Genomic DNA, 9,897 nt, shown 5'->3' on the forward strand with positions numbered 1-9,897 from the left:
TGATATCTAGCTCGTCGTTCGCGGCCGCACAATTCCTGTGCGGTCCGCAGTTTGCTAGAAAGCCTGCTGGTGTTTTCTTCCTTGTTTGTGGCCACAAATGAAATTCTGCAGTCCGCACTTTGTGAGCTTCTTATCCTTTTATTGTCTTGTATTTAGATTACTCATTTTTTAGTCAGATTTCATCTCGGGGGTCCAACTTCCAATATTACTATACATTTTATCAGTTTTGAGAATACAATTCCACGCTTTTAGACTAAAACAAAAGCTAAAAAGTGCTAATAAGTAGTCAAAATCCCCTCTTATCAGCGACTACTTTCCAGTCCTTCCTTTTTTCAATTACTGATTCAATCGGGGAAAAAACATGAAGATTATAAAAGAAACAGAACAGATTAAAGAGAAAGAAATTAAACTTACTCTTGATTAGGTGGATAATCCAAGGGTATAATTTGTGTAAAGTCGCTTGGAGAGTGATGAATTTTAGACACCAACCTTCTGAGTTCTTTGGAACCTTCTGAATTTTGATAAAATTTAGTTGCCTCTTAGGGATTTTAGCGTGAAAGTATTTTGGAGGGATTTTAGGGTGAAAGTGAATTTGGAGTTTTTACTGATGGTTCGTTGTCACGACCAAAAAATCCCTCTGAGAAAGTTGTGATGACACCTAGTATCCAAAAGTAGATAAGCCTAACATATACTGGTCACTAATGGAATTTAACTAACCTAACTATAATAAATTAAATAACTTCAGTTACATAATCCCAAAATCGGTAGTACAAGTTAGAAACCTTTCTAAGAGTAACTACAAATAAGGAGTGCATCATTGTTCCGGAATAATACGAGACAATGCAAATAAAATAAAACAGAAGGTGATTTCGGGGCCTGCAAACATCGAATAGGTATACCTTGAAGTCTCCAGCAGCGCAGACATGGGTCTCCAACCAACTCAATCATAAGTACCTTGATCTGCACAAAGATGTGCAGAAGTGTAGCATGAGTACACCACAGCGGTACCCAGTAAGTATCAACCCTAACCTCGGTAGAGTAGTGATGAGGCCAGGTCAAGACACCTATCGGACATGAAAACATGTGCAGGACATGACATAAAACTAACAAGGAAGGAATATCAATATAAGGCCAGAAACAGAAAGATTTCAAATCATCATCATCAATAAAATAAGGGGAAAACGAATGGCAATGAGAACGTCCAAGAAATTAAGCAACAACGTAGTCGAGGTACATATGAAAAATGAATGTATTCAAGTAAGGAAAACTGATGACAACTCAGTCAATCAAATCATTACAAATGCATGAATTTTAATTAGAATTTCCCCGAGTATCACATCTTGTTATCTCAAATTATAAGTCACAACTTTCAAATCTTATACACATGGCACCTTGTGCCCATATTTTCCAAATCACTTTCACAAGGCAAAATTCACGTGCTACCATGTATCTTATACCCGTATCAAATAATACTTTTTAATATTCAGGAGATTTAAATCTCATAAATTAAAGCCTATAACAACCTAGTATAAAGTAGGAAGTCAATTGAGAAAAATGAGTTTATTTTAAAAATTATTTGGGTGAATGAAATAACTTTTTCAATTAAAATAAAGCACTGGATAGCCACTGAATTAAAGTTAGAGTATGTTTAATTAACATAAAAATGATCCGTAAGTAAGATAAAATCATTAGATAGGGTGAGGATTTTAATTTAAAAGTCAATTAATGTAAAATGCGACTACTGTTAAGAATAGTAAAGTACGTTAAATATTTGCCGATGGAATCTAATATGATAAATATTGAAAGCTAACACAATACAATAATGTATACAACACCCACAATCCATTGCGGCGCGCAACTCGATCCCACAACATAATTTTTAAATAAATCTGTTGCGGCGTGCAATCCGACCCCTTCATATAATCATCTGTCAATATCATAATCCATCATTATTCCGCCATTTAATTATTTTTATTATTATTGCGGCGTGCAATCTAATCCCACATATATTATCATTTCCAGTAGTGTTGCGGCGTGCAACCCGATCCCACACATATTATCATTTTCAATATTGTTGCGGCATCAACCCGATCCCACGCATATTATCATTTTCAATATTGTTGTGGTGTGCAACCCGATTACACACATATTATCATTTTCAATACTGTTGCGGCATGCAACCCGCTCCCCAAGCAACGTAAATTAAGCAAACAATTTACAACCAACTACGGCGTACCGCAAAATCAAAAGAAATAACAAGACTACACAAAGAAGCCACAATTGATGCAAAAGTTACACGATAACTCACGAAATCAATAGCAAAGAATGACAATCCATAAATCAAGACACAATTTCTGAGAATCAATTAACAGTTAAGGCGTGTAGCAGATAACGCATGAACTCAACAAATACTTACAATCATCAATTAGCATATATGGATGAACTTCACCACGAAATATGGAACATATACTAATAACTTCAAGTAAAGAGCATAAGAGCAATCCTAACGACAAAGATATAACATGAAATGGTAACTACAATAGTTGTATGTAAGAAGCTTAACGGTCTAATCCAGTCAAATACCACTTATAAATCAGTGTACACACTCGTCACCTTGTGTACACGTCTGCCATACAATCCAAACAATACCATCAGTCCATAGCCTAAGGGGTAGTTCCCCTCCCCCCTCCTCGTCACCTTGTGTACACGTCTGCCATACAATCCAAACAATACCATCAGTCCATAGCCTAAGGGGTAGTTCCCCCTCCCCCTCCCCACAAAGATAGGCAAGATACTTACCTTTACAAAGTTAGACCGATAGTCTAAAATGGCCTTCTTGCGTGAAATGACTTACGGACGGCTCAAAACTAGACAAAATAAATTCATAACATTAAAATTCGTCAGAAATAATTACGGATAATAAAACGTCGACTTTAAATTTTACATTAAAAAGTCAACCTGAGGCCCACATTTCGGAATCGGCTAAAATTTCATGAAATCCGAATACCCATTCTGATATATGTTCAACCATACCAAAACTATCAAATTCCGATATGGAATCGCCCTTGAAATCTTCATTTTATATTTTTGAAAGATTTTTCAAATTTTTATTTTCTTCCATCCGATTCACAATTTTAATGACATAAATACGTATGAAATCATGAAATATAATCACTTTCGATTAAGGAACACTTACCAAAATCAAACTCGTGAAGAATCTCTCCAGAATCGCCCAAAACCGAAGTCCAAAACTCGAAATATGGGTAAATATGGCAACCTCCGATCCATAAATGTTTTTGCCCAGTTTTTGCACCTACGGGCAATTAGCTGCTAATGAGACATAATTGTTGCTTCTGTTAAGTCCACTACCTAGTTGAGTTCTCGCACCTGCGGAAAGAAATCCACTTCTGCGCTATCGCAGGTGCGACTAGAAATTGCACTTTTGCGATTGCATTGCTTCTGCGTCCCCAGGCACCCCATCCGTGATCATGCTGGTGCGGAAAATATTTCGCAGCTATGAGCACTATCTAGCCCTTCCATTTTCTCTTCTGCGATCACTGCCTCGCATATGCGTGTAGCGACCCGGCCGATCATTTTGAGAGTTGTAGCCCCGTTCCCAAATTTACTACTCATTTTGTACTATATAGCTTTTATGTAACTTGTCGGGGTAGTCGGTTCGGTTCCGGTGTGATTTCAGAATGAAATGAGTCACTTAGTCTCAAGGTGGAAAGCTTAAGTTAAAATGATTGACTGGATGTTGATCGTTGAGTAAATGACTTCGAAATGGAGTTTTGATATTTCTGTTAGCTCTGTTAGGTGATTTTGGACTTAGGAGCGTATCTGTATTGTGATTTTGGATGTCCATAGTGGAATTAGGCTTGAAAAAGTTGAAATTTTTGGAAAGTTTGACCGGGAGTGGAATTTTTGATATCGGGGTCGGATTTCGATTCTGGAAGTTGGTGTAGGTCCGTAATATCATTTGTGACTTGTGTACAAAATATAGGATCAATCGGGCATGATTTGATAGGTTTTGGCATCGTTTGTAGAAATTGGGAGTTTAAAGTTCATTAGGCTTGAATCTATGTGCAATTCATGTTTTTGATGTTGTTCAAGGTGATTTGAAGGTTCGACTAAGTTCGTATCGTGATTTGGGACCCGTTGGACCCCAGCAGCATTCCTGTACTCGATGAACAGTGTATTTCAGCCATATCTTGACTCGTTCTTCATTGTGTTTATTGATGACATTCTGGTGTACTCCCGGAGCCGGGAGGATCATGAGCAACACCTGAGGATTGTGCTCCAGACCTTGAGATAAGAGAAGTTGTATGCCAAATTTTTGAAGTGTGATTTCTAGCTAGATTCAGTGGCATTTTTGGGCCATGTGGTATCGAGTGAGGGGATCAAGGTAAATCCGAAGAAAATAGAGGCGGTTCAGAGTTAGCCTAGACCATCCTTAACTACGGAGATCCGGAGTATTCTTGGCTTGGCAGGGTATTACCATCGTTTTATAGAGGGTTTCTCGTCTGTTGTAATACCTATGACTAGATTGACCCAGAAGGGTGCTCCGTTCAGGTGGAACGATGATTGTGAGGAAAGCTTTCAAAATCTCAAGACTGCTTTGACTACAATCCCAGTGTTGGTGTTGCCTACTAGTTCGGGGTCCTATACCGTATATTTTGATGCGTCACGCATTGGTCTCGGCGTAGTGTTGATGCAGGACGGTAGAGTGATTGCCTATGCATCTAGACAACTGAAGATGCATGAGAAGAACTATCATGTCCACGACCTCGAGTAGCAGCCATTGTTCATGCCTTGAAGATCTGGCAGCACTATTTGTATGGTGTTCCATGTGAGGTTTTCACCGATCACCGGAGTCTACATCATCTGTTTAAATAGAAGGATCTTATCTTGCGGTAGCGGAGATGGTTGGACCTGCTTAAGGATTATGATATCACCATCCTCTATCATCCCGGAAAGGCTAATGTGGTGGCCGATGCCTTGAGTCGCAAGGCGGAGAGTTTGGGGAGTTTAGCATATCTTCTAGTAGCAGAGAGGCCTTTAGCCTTGGACATTCAGGCCTTGGCAAACCAGTTTGTCAGATTTGATGTTTCTGAGCCGAGCAGAGTTTTGGCTTGTGTGGTTTCTCGGTCTTCTTTATATGATAGCATCAGAGAGCACCAGTATGATGATCCTCATTTGCTTGTCCTTAAGGACACGATTCAGCATGGAGATGCCGCAGATGTTACTATTAGGGATGATGGGGTGTTGAGGATGCAGGGTCGGATTTGTGTTCCTAATGTGGATGGGCTACGTGAGTTGATTCTTGAGGAGGTCTACATTTCGGGGTATTCCATTGATCTGGGTGCCGCGAAGATGTACCAGGACTTGAGGCAACATTATTGGTGGAGATGAATGAAGAAGGATATAGTGGGGCTTGTAGCTTGGTGCCTCAACTGTCAGCAGGTAAAGTACGAGCATCAGAGATCGAGCGGATTGCTTTAGAGGCTAGATATTCTAGAGTGGAAATGGGAGCGGACTACCATGGATTTTGTAGTTGGGCTCCCATGAACTTCGAGTAAGTTTGATGCTATTTGGGTGATTGTGGATCGGCTGACCAAGTCCGCGCACTTCATCCCAGTTTGGAAAACTTATACTTCAGAGAGGTTGGCTGAGATTTACATCCGAGAGATTGTTTGCCTCCACGGCGTGCCAGTGTCCATCATTTTAGATCGGGGCATGCAGTTCACATCGTAGTTTTGGAGGGCCGTGCAGCAAAAGTTGGGTACCCAGGTTGAGTTGAGCACAATGTTTCACCTTCGGACGGACGGACAGTCCGAGCGCACTAATTAGATATTTGAGGATATGCTACGTGCTTGGGTCATTGATTTTGGATGTTCTTGGGATCAGTTTCTGCTACTCGCAGAGTTTACCTACAACAACATCTATCAGTAAAGCATTCAGATGGCTCCGTATGAGGCTTTGTGTGGGAGACGATGCAGATCACCAGTGGGTTGGTTTGAGTCTGGGAGGCTAGGCTATTGGGTACTGACTTGGTCCAGGATGCTTTAGACATAACTTCAGTAAAGGTACAATGGAGTGGTTAGCCAGTTAAGGAGGATACTTGGGAGACCGAGCGGGTGATGCAGAGCAAATATTTACACATATTTGAGACTCTAGGTATGTTTCTAGGCCCGTTCGAGGACGAACGTTTGTTTAAGAGGGGGAGGATGTAACGACCCGGCCGGTCACTTTGAGAGTTGTAGCCTTGTTCCCTCATTTACTGCTTATTTTGTACTCTATAGCTGTTATGTGACTTGCCGGGGTAGTTGGTTCGGGTCTGGTGTGATTTTAGAATGAAATAAGATATTTAGTCTCAAGGTTGAAAGCTTAAGTTGAAATGATTGACTAGATGTTGATCTTTGAGTAAACGACTCCGGAATGGAGTTTTGATATTTCTGTTAGATCCGTTAGGTGATTTTGGACTTAAGAGCGTGTCCGAATTGTGATTTGGAAGTCCGTAGTGGAATTAGGCTTGGAATGGCGAAAGTTGGAATTTTTGAAAAGTTTAACCGAGAGTGGACTTTTTGATATCAGTGTCAGATTCCGATTCCGTAAGTTGGAGTGTGTCCGAAATATCATTTGTGACTTGTGTGCAAAATTTGGTGTCTATCGGGCATGATTTGATAGGTTTTCGCATCGTTTGTAGAAATTGGGAGTTTAAAGTTCATTAGGCTTGAATCTATGTGCGATTCGTGTTTTTTATGTTGTTCAAGGTGATTTGAAGGTTCGACTAAGTTCGTATCGTGATTTGGGACCCGTTGGTATGCTTGGTTGAGATCCTAGGGGCCTCAAGTTGATTTCGGATGGTGAACGGATCGATTTGAAGTTTGAGGGAAGTTTTGAAGCTCACCTGCTTCTCGTGTAATCGCACCTGCGGAGTGGGGATCACATGTGCGATCTCGCAGAAGCAAGAGGTGAACCGCAGAAGCAGCCCATGAGGAGGTGAGCAGAGGTCACAGGTGCGAGGTCATTTCCGCACCTGCGATGCTGCAACTGCGGCTTGGGTTACGCAGAAGCGGAGCTAGCCTGGCCTAGGCAAGGCGCAGGTGCGAGGGATTTACCGTATCTGCAAGCCCGCAGGTGCGAGCGAGGCTCCGCACATGCGGAATTTAGAGAGGGGCCTGTTTCAGCAAAAGCGGGTAGAAGGCAGCAGAAGCGCCTCCGCAGGTGCGGGGCATGGAGAGCAGATGTGGGCTTGGGGGATTTAAGTGGTTTCCGCAGAAGCGAAGATTTGACCGCAAGCGGTTCCACAGGTGCGGATATAGGGCCGCATGTGCGAAAAGCCTGGGAAGATTATTAAAACAAGGGTTCGTGATTTTGGATTCATTTCAAAGAATTCAAGCACGGTTTGGGCGATTTTTGAGAGGGTCTTCGAGGGGATTCTTGAGGTAAGTCCCCTGTGCTTATTTTTGATCAATAATATTGCTTCCCCATTGATTGTCCCACCTAGTTGGTGTGTATTTAAGGTGTAGATTGGGAGTTTGAGGCTACGGATTTAGAGAGTTTGATTTGGGGATTTGGGTGACGATTTGGTATCAGATTTTGATAAATTTGGTATGGGTAGACTCGTGGTTGAGTGGTCTTTCTCATTTTGTAACTTTTATCGAACTTCGAGACGTGGGCACAGGGGGCAGATTTTAAGCTGATTTTTGATTTTGATTAATAACTTAGCATTTTCTTATGGAGTTGATTCCTTTAGCCCGTATTGATTATATCGCATTGTTTATGGCTGGACTCGAGGCATTCAGAGGCCGTTTCGTGAGGCAATGGTATATTGGAGTAGTGATTTTCTCGGATTAAGGTAAGTAACAGTTCTAAATTTGGTTCTGAGGGTACGAAACCCTGTATTACATGTCATGTATTTGGTTTTGAGGTGATGCGCATGCTAGGTGACGTGCGTGTGGGCTTGCACCGTAGGAATTGTTACTTGGTCAAATTCCACGGGACTGTGTAGTGAATAATCTGTTGTTATATGTTTATTCTCCATGTATTGGAGAAATTGAACCATAAATCATGTTTAGACTACGTGTGTGCATTGTAGGGACCTACAGAGGTCATGTACATGTTGAATTATCTGCTACATTGTTGTCTTGTACTCAGTCACAGTTTATTTGTACATTACATCTCAGTCTCTATTGTTCATTTTTGATGCATCATATCATTGTTGTCTGGGCGGCTTATTATGATTTTTGAGAGCCCGAGAGACTGGAGAGGTTGATGACTGAGTGAGGTTGAGGGCCTGATTGTGAGGTATTATACTAGAGCACGTGAGTTGTTCGTGCAACACGTGAATTGTCTGTGCGGATCCAGATATTATACTATAGTACATGAGTTGTCCGTGCAACACGTGAGTTGTCCGTGCGGATCCATATATTACATTATAGCATGTGAGTTTTCTGTGCAGCACGTGAGTTGTCCGTGCGGATTATAGCGCCTGGGCTGAAAGAGCCCCTCCAGAGTCTGCGCACACACCAAGTGAGCGCAGGTACCTACTGAGTGCGAGTGTCGAATGCTGAGTGAATGGGAGGGATGAGTGACTGTGGCCCTTAGAGGATGCATTTGATTTCATATTTGTTGCACTTAGCTACCATGTATCACTGCCTTGGTAAAATTTCTGAAAGATATTGCACTCTATTTCAGTTGAACTTGTCATGAAATTACTGTTTTGGCCTTAATTGTCGAACTTGAAAGCATGCCTACCTTCCATGTTAAAATTATTGTAATTGAACTATAACTGTAAAAATCGTCACTACTTTAAGTTCCTTATTTAGTATTTTTACTTACCGAGTTGGTTGTACTCATACTACACCCTGCACTTCGTGTGTAGATCCAGGTATTCCCGGACATAGTGGGTGTTGATTTTTGCGTACTATTGATCTTATGGAGATTTTGAGGTAGTTGCCGGCATTTTCGTAGGCCTTGTTTCTCTTCCCTATCTTTCACTTATTGTAATTAGTTTCAGAGTATATTAGACAGTGTTTTTCAGATTGGTGATGTATAGATGCTCAAGTACTCAGTGACACCCCAAAGTTGGGAATTTTCGTGTTGTATTTTGGATTTTCTATCCCGTTTATGAGAAGTTGTTGTCATTTAAATTATTTTAAATCCATTTTCTGTTAAGTGTTGGAGTTATTTTATAAATGTCAGCTTGCCTAATACCACGATAGGTGCCATCACGACATGTTAGGATTTTGGGTCGTGACAAGTTAGTATCAGAGCCTAGCTGAGATTTGCATCCGAGAGATTGTTCGCCTCCACGGTGTGCCAGTTCCATCATTTTAGATCGGGGCACACAGTGCACATCGCGATTTTGGAGGGTCGTGCAGCGAGAGTTGGGTACCCAGGTTGAGTTTAGCACCACGTTTCACCCTCAGACGGACGGACAGTCCGAGCGCACTAATCAGATATTGAAGGATATGCTACGCACTTGTATCATTGATTTCGGAGGTTCTTGGGATCAATTTCTTCCACTCGCGGGGTTTTCCTATAACAACAGCTATCAGTCAAGCATTCAGGTGGCTCCGTATGAGGATTTGTATGGGAGGCGGTGCAGATCTCTGTTGGGTTGGTTTGAGCCTGAGGAGGCTAGGCTATTGGGTGCTGACTTGGTCGAGGATACTTTGGACAAGGTCAAGATGATTCAGGAGTGGCATCGCACGACGCAGTCTATACAGAAGAGATATCCCGACAGGAAGGCACGTGATGTTGCTTACATGGTTAGGGAGAAGTTACTACTCAAGGTTTCACCCATGAAGGGCGTTATGAGGTTCGGGGAAAAGGGCAAGCTCAGCCCTTGGTATATTGGGCCATTTGAGGTACTTCAGAGGATTGGGAAGG

The sequence above is a fragment of the Nicotiana tabacum genome, chromosome 14, assembly GCF_000715075.1.
Source record: "Nicotiana tabacum cultivar K326 chromosome 14, ASM71507v2, whole genome shotgun sequence".
NCBI classification, from domain to species: Eukaryota; Viridiplantae; Streptophyta; class Magnoliopsida; order Solanales; family Solanaceae; genus Nicotiana; species Nicotiana tabacum.